Source organism: Balaenoptera borealis (genome assembly GCF_965194805.1).
Source record: "Balaenoptera borealis genome assembly, chromosome: 4".
NCBI lineage: Eukaryota > Metazoa > Chordata > Mammalia > Artiodactyla > Balaenopteridae > Balaenoptera > Balaenoptera borealis.
The window spans coordinates 47,178,840-47,192,649 of record NC_138861.1 but is presented as its reverse complement, the minus strand read 5'-3'; the positions used below and the strand labels follow the sequence as shown (position 1 = coordinate 47,192,649).

General features: G+C 35.8%; 1 long non-coding RNA gene across 1 annotated transcript in view; it reads right to left on the bottom strand.

The window, feature by feature from the left end:
* The window catches only part of LOC309628314, an 882,984-nt gene extending 870,225 nt beyond the window's left edge, over positions 1–12,759 (bottom strand). Inside the window, exon 1 of the long non-coding RNA XR_014244410.1 lies at positions 1,586–12,759. This is a non-coding gene — a long non-coding RNA (uncharacterized lncRNA). The remainder of the gene's footprint in view (positions 1–1,585) is intronic.
* Positions 12,760–13,810: the final 1,051 nt, after the last annotated feature.

Below are 13,810 nucleotides of genomic sequence, written 5' to 3'. Positions count from 1 at the left end.
GGAGAAGCAAAAATTAAATGTTCAACACACAGGCCTACTTTTCCATTAGCAAAAGGAGACTATTTTATTAATTTAATCTCACCATGTAGAGATATGGGTGGCAATGATTTGAGGGGAAAAATAAAGAGGTAGGCCAAACAAAGCAGAAGAGGCCAAACAAGCATCAGAGCAGAAATAGCTCAATGGTCTGGTGAATAACCAATTCCAAGAAGTCACTGACTAACAAGCAGAGCAAGACCTTAAGTCCAAAGTCCCTGCAGAGCGGTGTCCACCATGGTGCCCACAGAAATGGGGAGAGCAAGGGCAAGTAACAGAATCAAAGCACCTGCAAACAGCATTGAAAGTGGGACAAATGATTTAAAATGGTTCCTTTTCCCAGCCTCACTCTCTCTGGTTAGTGTCAATTGTAGTATAATTTGACAACAAGAATACAGGTGAAGCTAACAAAAACCAACTGGATGATAATGTGGGAAAATCACTGTTCTTGGAGGCGTTTTTCTAACAATTCAAAGAAGGAAGTACACACTTAGTATCATTCTTAATTCCTCCCTTAAGTCATGCTTATTTACAGTCTAAGAGGTAACTTATTTCTGTATGTTTTGGACAATAGACAAGAATCTTTCTTTCAGTTATAAAGAAACTTTCTTAAGGATGCAGACTGGTAATCAGAGAACAAATGGAGAATGGAAAAAGTTTGCGGGGCCAGAGACCTCTCCTCACCCCCACTAGACCAGTCCCAACACCACCCCATTCCCAAAGTATAACCTGCCCTGATCCCAGATCTTGAAGCACTGCAGCCCCACAAGAAGGCAGGCCTTTGGGAAGAGTGAATTCCTTTTCTTTCACACAACCCTGGTTATAATCCAATCATCTCTCTTGCTCTCCACATTCCCTTTAAATTTTTACCTTTCTTTGTTATCTCACTCAAACACAACTTAAGCTTAGAATCTTCTGAAAGGATCAGCATTAGTCCTTCACAAGTATAGTATTAAGAATGATTTTTGCTCTCCTCCATTCACTCAATTCAGATCTGTCATCTCATATTCCCCTGAGATACTAGTAAAAATTAGATGTGCTGATTTTTAACACTGTGTCTGATCCAAAACAGGAGTGAATTCCAAAGATTTAAAGCAAATGTGTCAACTATTCAGGAAGAAATCATTGCCTGCTTAGGGACTCTTAATCACCACTTTCTTTTCATTAAACACCTATCAATTAACTCCTACTGTGATATAATGAGCTAATGTAGAACAATTCTAATAGAAATATAATGTGAGCCACAAACATGAATCAAACATGCAATTTAAAATTTTCTACTACCCACATTAAAAAAAGTAAAAACAAAAGGTGAAATTAATTTTCATCACATATTTTATTTAGCCAAATATATCCAAAATATTATTGCTTCAATATATAATCAATATAAAATTACTTTTTTTCTTGTTGGAATTTATTTTTTATTAAATTATAGTTGAATTACAATGCTGTGTTAATTATTGTTATACAACAATGTACCTCAGTTATACAAATATATATATACATATATACATTCTTTTTTGTATTCTTTTCCATCATGGTTTATCACAGAATATTGAATATAGTTTCCTGTGCTATACAGTAGGACCTTGTTGTTTATCCATTCTATATATACCAGTTTGCATCTGCTAATCCCAAACTCCCAATCCAACCCTCTCTGACTCCCCACCCCCTTGGCAACCACCAGTATATTCTCTATGTCCCTGATATTGTTTCATAGATAGGTCCATTTGTGCCATCTTTTAGATTCCACATATAAGTGATATCATATAATATTTGTCTTTCTCTTTCTGATTTACTTCACTTAGTTTGATAATCTCTAGTTGCATCCATGTTGCTGCAAATGGCATTATTTCATTCTTTTTTTTGGCTGAGTAGTAGTCCATTGTATATATGTACCACTTCTTCTTTATCCATTCATCTTTCAATGGGCATTTATGTTGTTTCCATGTCTTGGCTATTGTGAATAGTGCTGCTATGAACATAGGGGTGCATGTATCTTTTTGAATCATAGTTTTGTCCTGATATATGCCCAGGAGTGGGATTGCTGGATCATATAGTAATTCTATTTTTAGTTTTCTGAGGAACACCCATACCGTTTTCCACACTTGCTGCACCAACTTACATTTCCACCAACAGTGTGGGAGGGTTCCCTTTTCTCCACACCCTCTCCAGCATTTCTTATTTGTAGACTTTTTAATGATTGCCATTCTGACTGGTGTCAGGTAGTACCTTATTTTAGTTTTGATCTACATTTCTCTGATAATTAGCAATGTTGAGCATATTTTCATGTGCCCACTGACCATCTATTTTTATTTTTTTGGAGAAATATCTCTTTAGGTCTTCTGCCCATTTTTCAATTGGGTTGTTGGCTTTTTTATTGTTGAGTTGTATGATCTGTTTGTGTATTTTGGAAATTAAGCCTTTGTCAGTCACATCACAATGTTGCAAATATTGTTGCAATAAATTGCAAATATTTTCTCCCATTCTGTAGGTTGTCTTTTTGTTTTGTTTATGGTTTCCTTTGCTGTGCAAAAGCTTGTAAGTTTGATTAGCTCCCATTTGTTTATTTTCATTTTTATTTCTACTGACTTGGGAGACTGACCTAAGAAAACATTGGTACAATTTATGTCAGTGAATGTTTGCCTATGTTCTCTTCTAGGAGTTTTATGGTGTCATGTCTTATGTTTAAGTCTTTAAGCCATTTTGAGTTTATTTTGTGTATGGTGAGAGGGTGTGTTCCAACTTCATTGATTAACAAACATGCAGCTGTCCAACTTTCCCAATACCACTTACTGAAGAGACTTTTCCCCATTGTATATTCTTGCCTCCTTTGTCAAAGATTAGTTGACCATAGGTGTGTGGGTTTCTTTCTGGGCTCTCTATTCTATTCCATGGATGTGTATGTCTGTATTTGTGCCAATACCATGCAGTTTTGATTACTGTAGCTTTGTGGTATTGTCTGAAGTCTGGGTTGGTTATGCCTCCTGCTTTGTTCTCTTTCTTTAGGATTGCTTTGGCAATTCTTGGTTTTTACTGGTTCCATGTGAATTTTAGGATTATTTGTTCTAGTTCTATGAAAAGGTCATGGGTAATTTGATAGGGATCACATTAAATCTGTAGATTGCTTTGGGTAGTGTGGTCATTTTAATAATATTAATTCTTCCAATGCAAGAACATGGTGTGTCTTTCCATTTCTTTGAATCCTCTTTAATTTCCTTTATTAATGTTTTATTGTTCTCTATAGTTCTCAGTGTATAAGTCTTTCATCTCTTTGGTGAGGTTTATTCCTAAGTATATTTTGGGGGGTGATTGCAATTTTAAAGGTATTGTTTTTTTACATTCCCTTTCTTTTTTATATATAAGTGGTAATTTAAAAAAAAATTATTTTATATTTGAGCACAATTGATTAACAATGTTGTGTTAGTTTCAGATGTACAGCAAAGTGATTCAGTTATACATATATGTGTATCTATTCTTTTTCAAATTCTTTTCACATTTAGGTTATTACAGAATATTGAACAGAGTTCCCTGTGCTATACAGTAGACACTTGTTGGTTATCAATTTTAAATATATTAGTGTGTACATGTCAATCCCAAACTCCCAATCTATCTCTCCCCCCTACCCTTCCCCCCTAGTAACAATAATTTCATTCTCTAAGTCTGTCAGTCTGTTTCTGTTTTGTACATAAGTTCATTTTTTTAGATTCTGCATATAAGCAGTATCATATGATATTTGTCTTTCTCTGTCTGACTTACTTCACTTAGTATGATAATCTCCAGGTCCAAACATGTTGCTGCAAAAGACATTATTTCATATTTTTGTGGGTGAGTAACATTCCATTGTATATATGTACCACTTCTTCTTCATCTGTTGATGGACATTTAGGTTTCTTCCATGTCTTGACTATTGTAAACAGTGCTGCAATGAATATTGGGGTGCATGTATCCTTTCAAACCATGTTTTTCTCCAGATATATTCCCAGAAGTGGGATTGTTGGCTTATATGGTAGCTCTATTTTTATTTTGTTAAGGAACCTCCATACTGTTCTCCATAATGGTTGTACCAATTTACATTCTGACCATCAGTGTAGGAGGGGTCCATTTTCTTCACACCCTCTCCAGCATTTATTGTTTGTAGATAGTTTGATGATGGTCAATCAGACTGGTGTGAGGTGATACCTCACTGTAGTTCTGATTTTCATTTCTCTAATAACTAGCAATGTGGAGCATCTTTTCATGTGCCTCTTGGCCATCTGTATGTCTTCTTTAGGGAAATGTCTATTTAGGTCTTCTGTCCAGTTTTTGATTAGGTTGTTTGTTTTTTTGATATTGAGCCTCATGCACTGTTGGTAAATTTTGGAGACTAATCCCCTGTTGGCCGCATCTTTTGCAAATATTTTCTGCCATTTTGTGGGTTGTCTTTTCATTGTGTCTATGGTTTCCTTTCCTGTGCAAAAGCTTTTGAGTTTAATTAGGTCCCACTTGTTTATTTTTATTTCCATTACTCTAGGAGACAGCTTGAAAAAGATATTGCTGCGATTTATGTCAAAGAGTGTTCTGCATATGTTTTCCTCTAAGTGTTTTATAGTGTCTGGTCTTACATTTACGTCTTTAATCTATTTTGAATTTATTTTTGTGCATGGTGTTAAAGAATGCTCTAATTTCATTTTTTTACATGTAGCTGACAAGTTTTCCCAGCACCATTTATTGAAGAGACTGTCTTTCCTCCATTGTATCGTCTTGGCTCTTTAGTCATATATTAATTGAGCATAGGTGCATGGGTTTATTTCTGGGCTGTCTGTTGTGTTCCATTAATCTATATTTCTGTTTTTGTGCCAGTACCATACTCTTTTGATGACTGTAGCATTGTAGCACATTCTGAAAAAAGGGAGCCTGATTCCTCCAGCTCTGTTTTTCTTTCTCAAGATTGCATTGGCTATTCGTGATCTTTTGTGCCTCCATATAAATTTTATTTTAAATTTAAAGTTTTTGTTCTAGTCCTGTGAAAATGCCATTGGTAATTTAACAGGGATTGCATTGAATTCATAGATTGCCTTGGGTAGTATAGTCATTTTGACAATATTGATTCTTGCAATCAAACAATGTTGTATATCTCTCCATCTGTTTGCATCATCTTTGATTTCTTTAATCAGTGTCTTACAGTTTTCAGAATAGATGTCTTTTTCCTCCTTAGGTATGTTTATTCCTAGGTTTTTTGTTTTTTGTTTTTTTTTTGATGTGATGGTAAATAGGATTGTTTCTTTAATTTCTGTTTCTGATCTTTCATTGTTAGTGTATAGAAATGGAACTGATTTCTGTGTATTAATTTTGTATCCTGCAACTTTACTGAATTCATTGATGAGCTCTCATAGTTTTCTGATAACATCTTCAGGATTTTCTATGTATAGTATCATATCATCTGCAAACAGTGTCAGTTTTACTTTTTCTTTGCCAGTTTGGATTCCTTTCATTTCTTTTTCTTCTCTCATTGCCATGGCTAGGACTTCCAAAACTATGTTGAATAACACTGGTGAGAGTGGACATTCTTGTCTTGTTCCTGATCTTAGAGGAAATGCTTTCAGTTTTTCACCACTGAGAATGATGTTTGCTGTGGGTTTGTCATATGTGGCATTTATTATGTTGAGGTATGTTCCCTCTGTGCCCACTTTCTGTAGAGCTTTTATCATAAATGGGTGTTGAATTTTGTCAAAAGTTTTTTCTGTATCTGTTGAGATGATCAAATTGAGATGGTTTTTATTCTTCAATCTGTTGATATTGTGTACCACACTGATTTGTGGATATTGAAAAATCCTTCATTCATTCCTGGGATAAATACCACTTGATCATGGTGTATGATCCTTTTAATGTATTGTTGGATTCTGATTGCTAGTATTTTGTTGAGGATTTTTGTGTCCTGCAATTTTCTTTTTTTCTTTTTTTTATGGTATCTTTGGTTTTGGTATCAGGGTGATGGTGGCCTCATAGAATGAGTTTGGGTGTGTTCCTTTCTCTGCAATTTTTTGGAATAGTTTCAGAAGGATAGGTGTTAGCTCTTCTCTAAATGTTTGATAGAATTCACCTGTCAAGCCATCTGGTTCTGGACATTTATTTGTTGGGAGTTTTTAAACCACAGTTTCAATTTCAGTGCTTGTGATTGGTCTGTTCATATTTTCTATTTCTTCCTGGTTCAGTTTTGGGAAACTGTACCTTTTGGAGAATTTTTTCCATTTCTTCCAGGTTGTCCATTTTATTGACATATAGTTGCTTTTATAGTCTCTTATGATCCTTTGCATTTCTGTGGTGTCCATTGTAAACTTCTTTTTCATTTCTAATTTTATTGATTTGAGCCCTCTCTCTTTTTCTCTTGGTGAGCCTCGTTAAAAGTTTAGCAATTTTGTTTATCTTCCTATGGAAACAGCTTTTAGTTTCAATGATCTTTTCTATTGTTTTCTTTATTTCTATTTCATTTATTTCTGCTCAGACCTTTATGATTTCTTTCCATCTACTAACTTTGGATTTTGTTTGTTCTTCATTTTCTAGCTGCTATAGGTGTCAGGCTAGTTTGTTAATTTTTGATTTTTGTTTCCTGAGGTAAGATGGTATTGCTTTAAACTTCCTTAGAAGTTTAGAACTTCTTTAAACTTCCTCTTAGAACTGCTTTTGCTGCATCCCATAGGTTTTGGATCATAGTGCTTTCATTTTCATTTGTCTCTAGGTATTTTTTTTTATCTCATCTTTGATTCCTTCAGTGATCCATTGGTTGTTTAGTAGCATATTGTTTAGCCTCAATCCTTTTTCTTAACATTTTTTTTTTCTTGTAGTTGATTTCTAATCTCATAGCATTGTGGTCAGAAAAGATGCTTGATATGATTTCAATGTTCTTAAATTTACCAAGTCTTGCTTAGTGGCCTAGCATGTGATCTATCCTGGAGAATGTTTCACGTTCACTTGAGAAGAATATGTATTCTGCTTGTTTTGGATGGAATGCTCTATAAATATCAATTAAATCTATCTGGTCTAATGTGTCATTTAAAGCCTTTGTCTCCTTATTGATCTTCTGCCTGGATGATCTTTCCATTCCTGAAAGTGGGGTGCTAAAGTCCCCCACTATTATTGTGTTACTGTTGAGTTCCCCTTTTATGGCTGTTACCATTTGCCTTATATATTGAGAAGCTCCTATGTTGGGTGCATATATATTTACAATTGTTATTATTTAGTTATGTAGTGTCCTTTTATGTCTCTTGTAAGTCTTTATTTTAAAGTCTTTTTTGTCTGATATGAATATTGCTACACCATTTTTATTTTTATTTCGATTTCTGTGGAATATCTTTCTCCATTCCCTCACTTTCGGTCTGTATGTATCCCTAGATCTGAAGTGGGTCTCTTGTAGACAGCATATATACAGGTCTAGTTTTCATATCCATTCAGCCAGTCTGTGTCTTTTGGTTTGAGCATTACTCCATTTATGTTTAAGGTAATTATTGATATGTATGTTTTATTGACATCTTCTTAATTGTTTGGGGTTTGTTTTTGTATTGATAGGTCTTTTTTTCTTCCTATCGTCTTTTATTCTCTTCTCTTGTGATGTGATGACTAACTTTAGTGTTGCATTTGGGTTCCTTTTTCTTTTTTGTGTGTGTATCTGTTGTAGATTTTCAGTTTGTGGTTACCATGAGGATTTCATACAGCAATCTGTATATAAGCAAGATTGTATTAAGTTGTTGGTCTTTTAACTTCAAATGCATTTCCAATATCCTGTATTTGTGTTCTCCTCTTTTCACAATTGCTGGTTTTGCTATCATATTTGTGTGCAGATGATTTCCTACCATTACTTTATGTTTGCCTTTACTTGTGAGCTTTTCTATTCGTAATTTTCTTGTTTCTTGTAGTGGCATTTTCATTTCTGCTTAGAAAAATTCCTTTATCATTTGTTGCAAAGCTGGTCTGGTGGTGATGAATTCTCTTAGCTTTAGCTTGTCTGTAAAGCTTTTGATTTCTCCATTGAATCTGAATGTGAGCCTTGCTGGGTAGTGTATTCTTGGTTGTAGGTTCTTCCTTTTCATCACTTTAAGTATATCATGCCACTCTCTTCTGGCCTGCAGAGTTTCTGCTGAGAAATAAGCTGATACCCTTATAGGAGTACCTTGTATGTTATTTGTTACTTTTCCCTTGTTGCTTTTAATATTTTTTCTTTGTTTTTAATTTTTGTCAGTTTGATTACTATGTGTCTCTGTGTGTTCCTCCTTGGGTTCATCCTGCCTGGGACTCTCTGAGCTTCCTGGACTTGGGTGACTGTTTTCCTTTCCCATGTTAAGGAAGTTTTCACCTATTATCTCTTCAAATATTTTCTCAGCTCCTTTCTCTCTCTCTTCTCCTCCTTGTACTCCTATAATGTGAACGTTGGTGAATTTAATGTTTTCCCAGTGGTCTCTTAGACTGTGTTCATTTCTTTGTATTCTTTTTTCTTTATTCTCTTCTGTGGCAGTGATTTCCAGCATTTTGTCTTCCAGGTCACTTATCCATTCTTCTGCCTCAGTTACTCTGTTATTTATTCATTCTAGTGTATTTTTCATTTCAGTTATTTTATTGTTTATCTCTGTTTGTTTGTTCTTTAGTTCTTCTAGGTCTTTGTTAAATATTTCTTGTATCTTCTCTATCTGTGTCTCCATTCTTTTTCCGAGACCTTGGATCATCTTAACTATCATTACTCTGAATTCGTTTTCTGGTAGATTGCCTATCTCCACTTCACTTAATTGTTCTTATGGTGTTTGTTTTACCTTGTTCCTTCATCTGGGGCATATTCCTCTACCACTTCATCTTGTCTAATTTTCTGTGATTGCAGTTCTATTCCACAGGCTACAGGTTTGTAGTTCTTCTTGCTTCTGTTCTCTGCCCTCTCATGGTTGAGGCTGTCTAAAAGGCTTGTGTAGGCTTCTTGGTGAGAAGGGCTGGTTCCTGCCTGCTGGTAGATGGAGCTGTTTTTTTTCCCTCTGGTGGGCAGGACCTTGTTCAGGAAGACTTTACCCAGCTTGTCTGCTGATGAGTTGGGCTGTGTTTCTGCCCTGTTGGTTGTTCAGTCTGCGGTGTCTCAGCACTGGAGCCTACAGGCTGTTAGCTGGGGCTAGGTCTTGTAGGGAAATTGTGGCCTCCAGGCAGGCTCATGCTAATGAGTACTCACCCAAGCTGCCACTGCCAGTGTCTTTTTCCCTGCAGTGAGCCACAGCCACCCCCCTCCACCTCCACAGGAGACCCGCCAATACTAGCAGGTAGATCTGTCCAATCTCTTATGAGGTCACTGCTTTTATCCCTGGGTCCTGGTACACACTTGACCTCGTGTGCACCCTCCAAGAGTGGAGTTTCTATTTCCCACAGTCTTCTGGAATTCCTGAGATCAAACTCCACTGCCTTTCAAAGCAAGATTCTCTGGGGCCTCCTCCTCCAGTTCCCAGACCCCCAGGCTGGGTACCCTGACATGGGGCTCAGGACTTTCACTCCTGTGGGAGAACTGTGTGGTATAATTATTTTCCAATTTGTGGTTCACCCACCTGGCAGGTATGCAATTTGATTTTATCATGATTGCACCCCTCCTACTATCTTGTTGTGGCTTCTTCTTTGTCTTTGGGTGTAGGGTGTCTTTTTCATAGTTTCCAGCATTATTTTTGTTGATGGTTGTTTAGCAGTTAGTTGTGACTTAGCTGTTTTTGTAAGAAGAGGTGAGTTCATGTCCTTCTACTCTGCCATCTTGCCAGAAAGTCCTTTACATTCCCTATCTGATATTTTATTGTTGGTGTAAAGGAATGCAACCAATTTCCATGTGTTAATCTTGTATCCTGCTATCTTGCTGAATTTATCAGTTCTAGTAGTTTTCGTATGGAGGCTTTAGAGTTTTCTATATATAGTATCATGTCATCTGCATATAATGACAATTTTACTTCTTCCCTTCCAATTTGGATAATTTTTCTTTTTCTTGTCTGATTGCTATGGCTAGGACTTCTGACACCATGTTGAAGAGAAGTGGTGAGAGTGAGTATCCTTGTCTTGTTCCAGATTTTAGCAGGAAGGCTTTCACCTTTTCACCATTGAGTATTATATTGTCTGTGGATGTATCATAAATAGCTTTCACTATTTTGAGATATGTTCCCTCTATACCCACTTTGGTAAGAGTTTTTATCATGAATGGATGTTGAATTTTGTAAAATGCTTTTTCTGCATCTATTGGGAAGATCATGTCATTTTTGTCTTTTCTTTTGTTTATGTGGTGTAACACATTGATTGATTTGCCTATGTTGACCTCTCCTTGTGAACTTGGGATGAATCCTGCTTGATCATGGTGTATGATCTTTTTTATGTGCTGTTATATTCAGTTTGCTAATATTTTGTTGAGAATCTTTGCATCTATATTCATCAAAGATACTGGCCTGTAATTTTCTTTTTTGGTGGTGTCTTTGTCTGGTTTTGGCATCAGGGTGATGTTGGCTACGTAGATGTCCTTGGAAGTGTTCCCTCCTCTTCAATTTTTTGGAAAAGTTTGAGATGGATCAGTGTAAGTTCTTTGTATGTTTGGTAGAATTCACCTGTGAAGCTATATTGACATTTGTTTGTAGGGAGTTTTTAAATTACAGATTCTATTTCAGTTCTAGTGATCTGTCTGTTCAAATTATCTATATCTTTTTGATTCAATTTTGGCGGACTGTTTGTTTCTAGAAACTTGTCCATCTCTTCTAGGTTGTCAAATTGGTTGGCATATGATTTTTCATAGTATTCCCTTATGGTTTTTTGTATTTCTGTGGTATCAGTTGTTATGCCTCCTTTTTCATTTCTTATTTTGTTTATTTTTGTTCTTTCTCTTTTCTTCTTGGTGAGCTTGGCCAGGGCATTGTCAAATTTGTTTATCATTTCAAGGAAGCAGCTCTTGGTTTTACTGAATTTTTCTACATTTTTTAAATCTCTATTTTATTTATTTCCTCTCTGATCTTTATTATTTCCTTCCTTCTCCTGATTTTAAGTTTTGTTTGTTGTTCTTTTTCTGATTCTTTTTTTTTCAAGTCTCCTAGTCTTCATTATTTTTATTGGAGGCTCAGTCACATATTTGGTAATGCAAGAAAAAAAATCATAAAATAGGCAGAATACAAGTAATATACATAGTAACATTAGCAAGGTCATAAGTAATTGTTTAAGCTAAGACCTTCCATTAGGTGGGGTGCCCAGTATCTCCCCAGGTTATATGACCAGCCTGTTCTTCACCAATCACTATCTTTTTTTTTTTAACATCTTTATTGGAGTATAATTGCTTTACAGTGGTGTGTTAGTTTCTGCTTTATAACAAAGTGAATCAGTTATACATATACATATGTTCCCATATCTCTTCTTTCTTGCATCTTCCTCCCTCCCTCCCTCCCTCCATATCCCACCCCTCTAGGTGGTCACAAAGCACAGAGCTGATCTCCCTGTGCTGTGCAGTTGCTTCCCACTAGTTATCTATTTTACATTTGGTTGTGTATATATGTCCATGACACTCTCTCACTTTGTCACAGCTTACCCTTCCCCCTCCCCATATCCTCAAGTCCATTCTCTAGTAGGTCTGTGTCTTTATTCCCATCTTGCCACTAGGTTCTTCATGACCTTTTTTTTTTCTCCTTAGATTCCATATATATGTGTTAGCATACTGTATTTGTTTTTCTCTTTCTGACTTACTTCATTCTGTATGACAGACTCTAACTCCATCCACCTCACTACAAATAACTCCATTTCGTGTCTTTTTATGGCTGAGTAATATTCCATTGTATATATGTGCCACATCTTCTTTATCCATTCATCTGATGATGGACACTTAGGTTGCTTCCATGTCCTGGCTATTGTAAATAGAGCTGCAATGAACATTTTGGTACATGACTCTTTTTGAATTATGGTTTTCTCAGGGTATATGCCCAGTAGTGGGATTGTTGGGTCATATGGTAGTTCTATTTTTAGTTTTTTAAGGAACCTCCATACTGTTCTCCATAGTGGCTGTATCAATTTACATTCCCACCAACAGTGCAAGAGGGTTCCCTTTTCTCCACACCCTCTCCAGCATTTATTGTTTGTAGATTTTTTGATGATGGCCATTCTGACTGGTGTGAGATGATATCTCATTGTAGTTTTGATTTGCATTTCTCTAATGATTAATGATGTTGAGCATTCTTTCATGTGTTTGTTGGCAATCTGTATATCTTCTTGGAGAAATGTCTATTTAGGTCTTCTGCCCATTTTTGGATTGGGTTGTTTGTTTTTTTGTTATTGAGCTGCATGAGCTGCTTGTAAATTTTGGAGATTAATCCTTTGTCAGTTGCTTCATTTGCAAATATTTTCTCCCATTCTGAGGGTTGTCTTTTGGTCTTGTTTATGGTTTCCTTTGCTGTGCAAAAGCTTTTAAGTTTCATTAGGTCCCATTTGTTTATTTTTGTTTTTACTTCTATTTCTCTAGGAGGTGGGTCAAAAAGGATCTTGCTGTGATTTATGTCATACAGTGTTCGGCCTATGTTTTCCTCTAAGAGTTTTATAGTGTCTGGCCTTATATTTAGGTCTTTAATCCCTTTTGAGTTTATTTTTGTGTATGGTGTTAGGGAGTTTTCTAATTTCATACTTTTACATGTACCTGTCCAGTTTTCCCAGCACCACTTATTGAAGAGGCTGTCTTTTCTCCACTGTATATGCTTGCTTCCTTTATCAAAGATAAGGTGACCATATGTGTGTAGGCTTATCTCTGGGCTTTCTATCCTGTTCCATTGATCTATATTTCTGTTTTTGTGCCAGTACCATACTGTCTTGATTACGTAGCTTTGTAGTATAGTCTGAAGTCAGGGAGCCTGATCCCTCCAGCTCCATTTTTTCGTTCTCAAGATTGCTTTGGCTATTCAGCGTCTTTTGTGTTTCCATACAAATTGTGAAATTTTTTGTTCTTGTTCTGTGAAAAATGCCATTGGTAGTTTGATAGGGATTGCATTGAATCTAGATTGCTTTGGGTAGTATAGTCATTTACACAACGTTGATTCTTCCAATCCAAGAACATGGTATATCTCTCCATCTATTTGTATCATCTTTAATTTCTTTCATCAGTGTCTTATAATTTTCTGCATACAGGTCTTTTGTCTCCTTAGGTAGGTTTATTCCTAGATATTTTACTTTTCTGATTCTTTTAAGTTGTAGGTTAGGTTGTTTATTTGAGATTTTTCTTATTTTTTAAGGAAGGCCTGTATCACTATGAACTTCTAGTAACTGCTTTTGCTGCATCCCACAGATTTTGTATGATTGTGGTTTAATTGTCATTTGTCTCACCATATTTTTTTAACTTCCTATTTGATCTCATCACTGTCCCATTGGTTTTTTTTAGTAGCATGTTTTTTAGTCTCCATGTAATTATTTTTTTTTTCTCATTTCTTTTCCTGGGATTAATTTCTACTTTCAGGCTATTGTGGTCAGAAAAGATGCTTGAGATAATTTCTATGTTATTAAATTTGTTGAGGCTTCCTTTGTGCCCTAGTATGTGGTCAGTTCTAGAGAATGTTCCATGAGCCCTTGAAAAGAATGTGTATTCTGGGTTTTTGGATATAATGTCCTGAAAATATCGAGTCTAACTGTTCTATTGTATCATTTAGTTTCTCTGTTGCCTTACTGATTCTCTGTCTGGAAGAGTGAGTGGGGTGTTAATGTCTCCTACTATTATTGTATCTCTGTCAATTTCTCACTTTATGTCTGCTAGTATTTGTTTTTTGTATTTGGGTGCCCCTATATT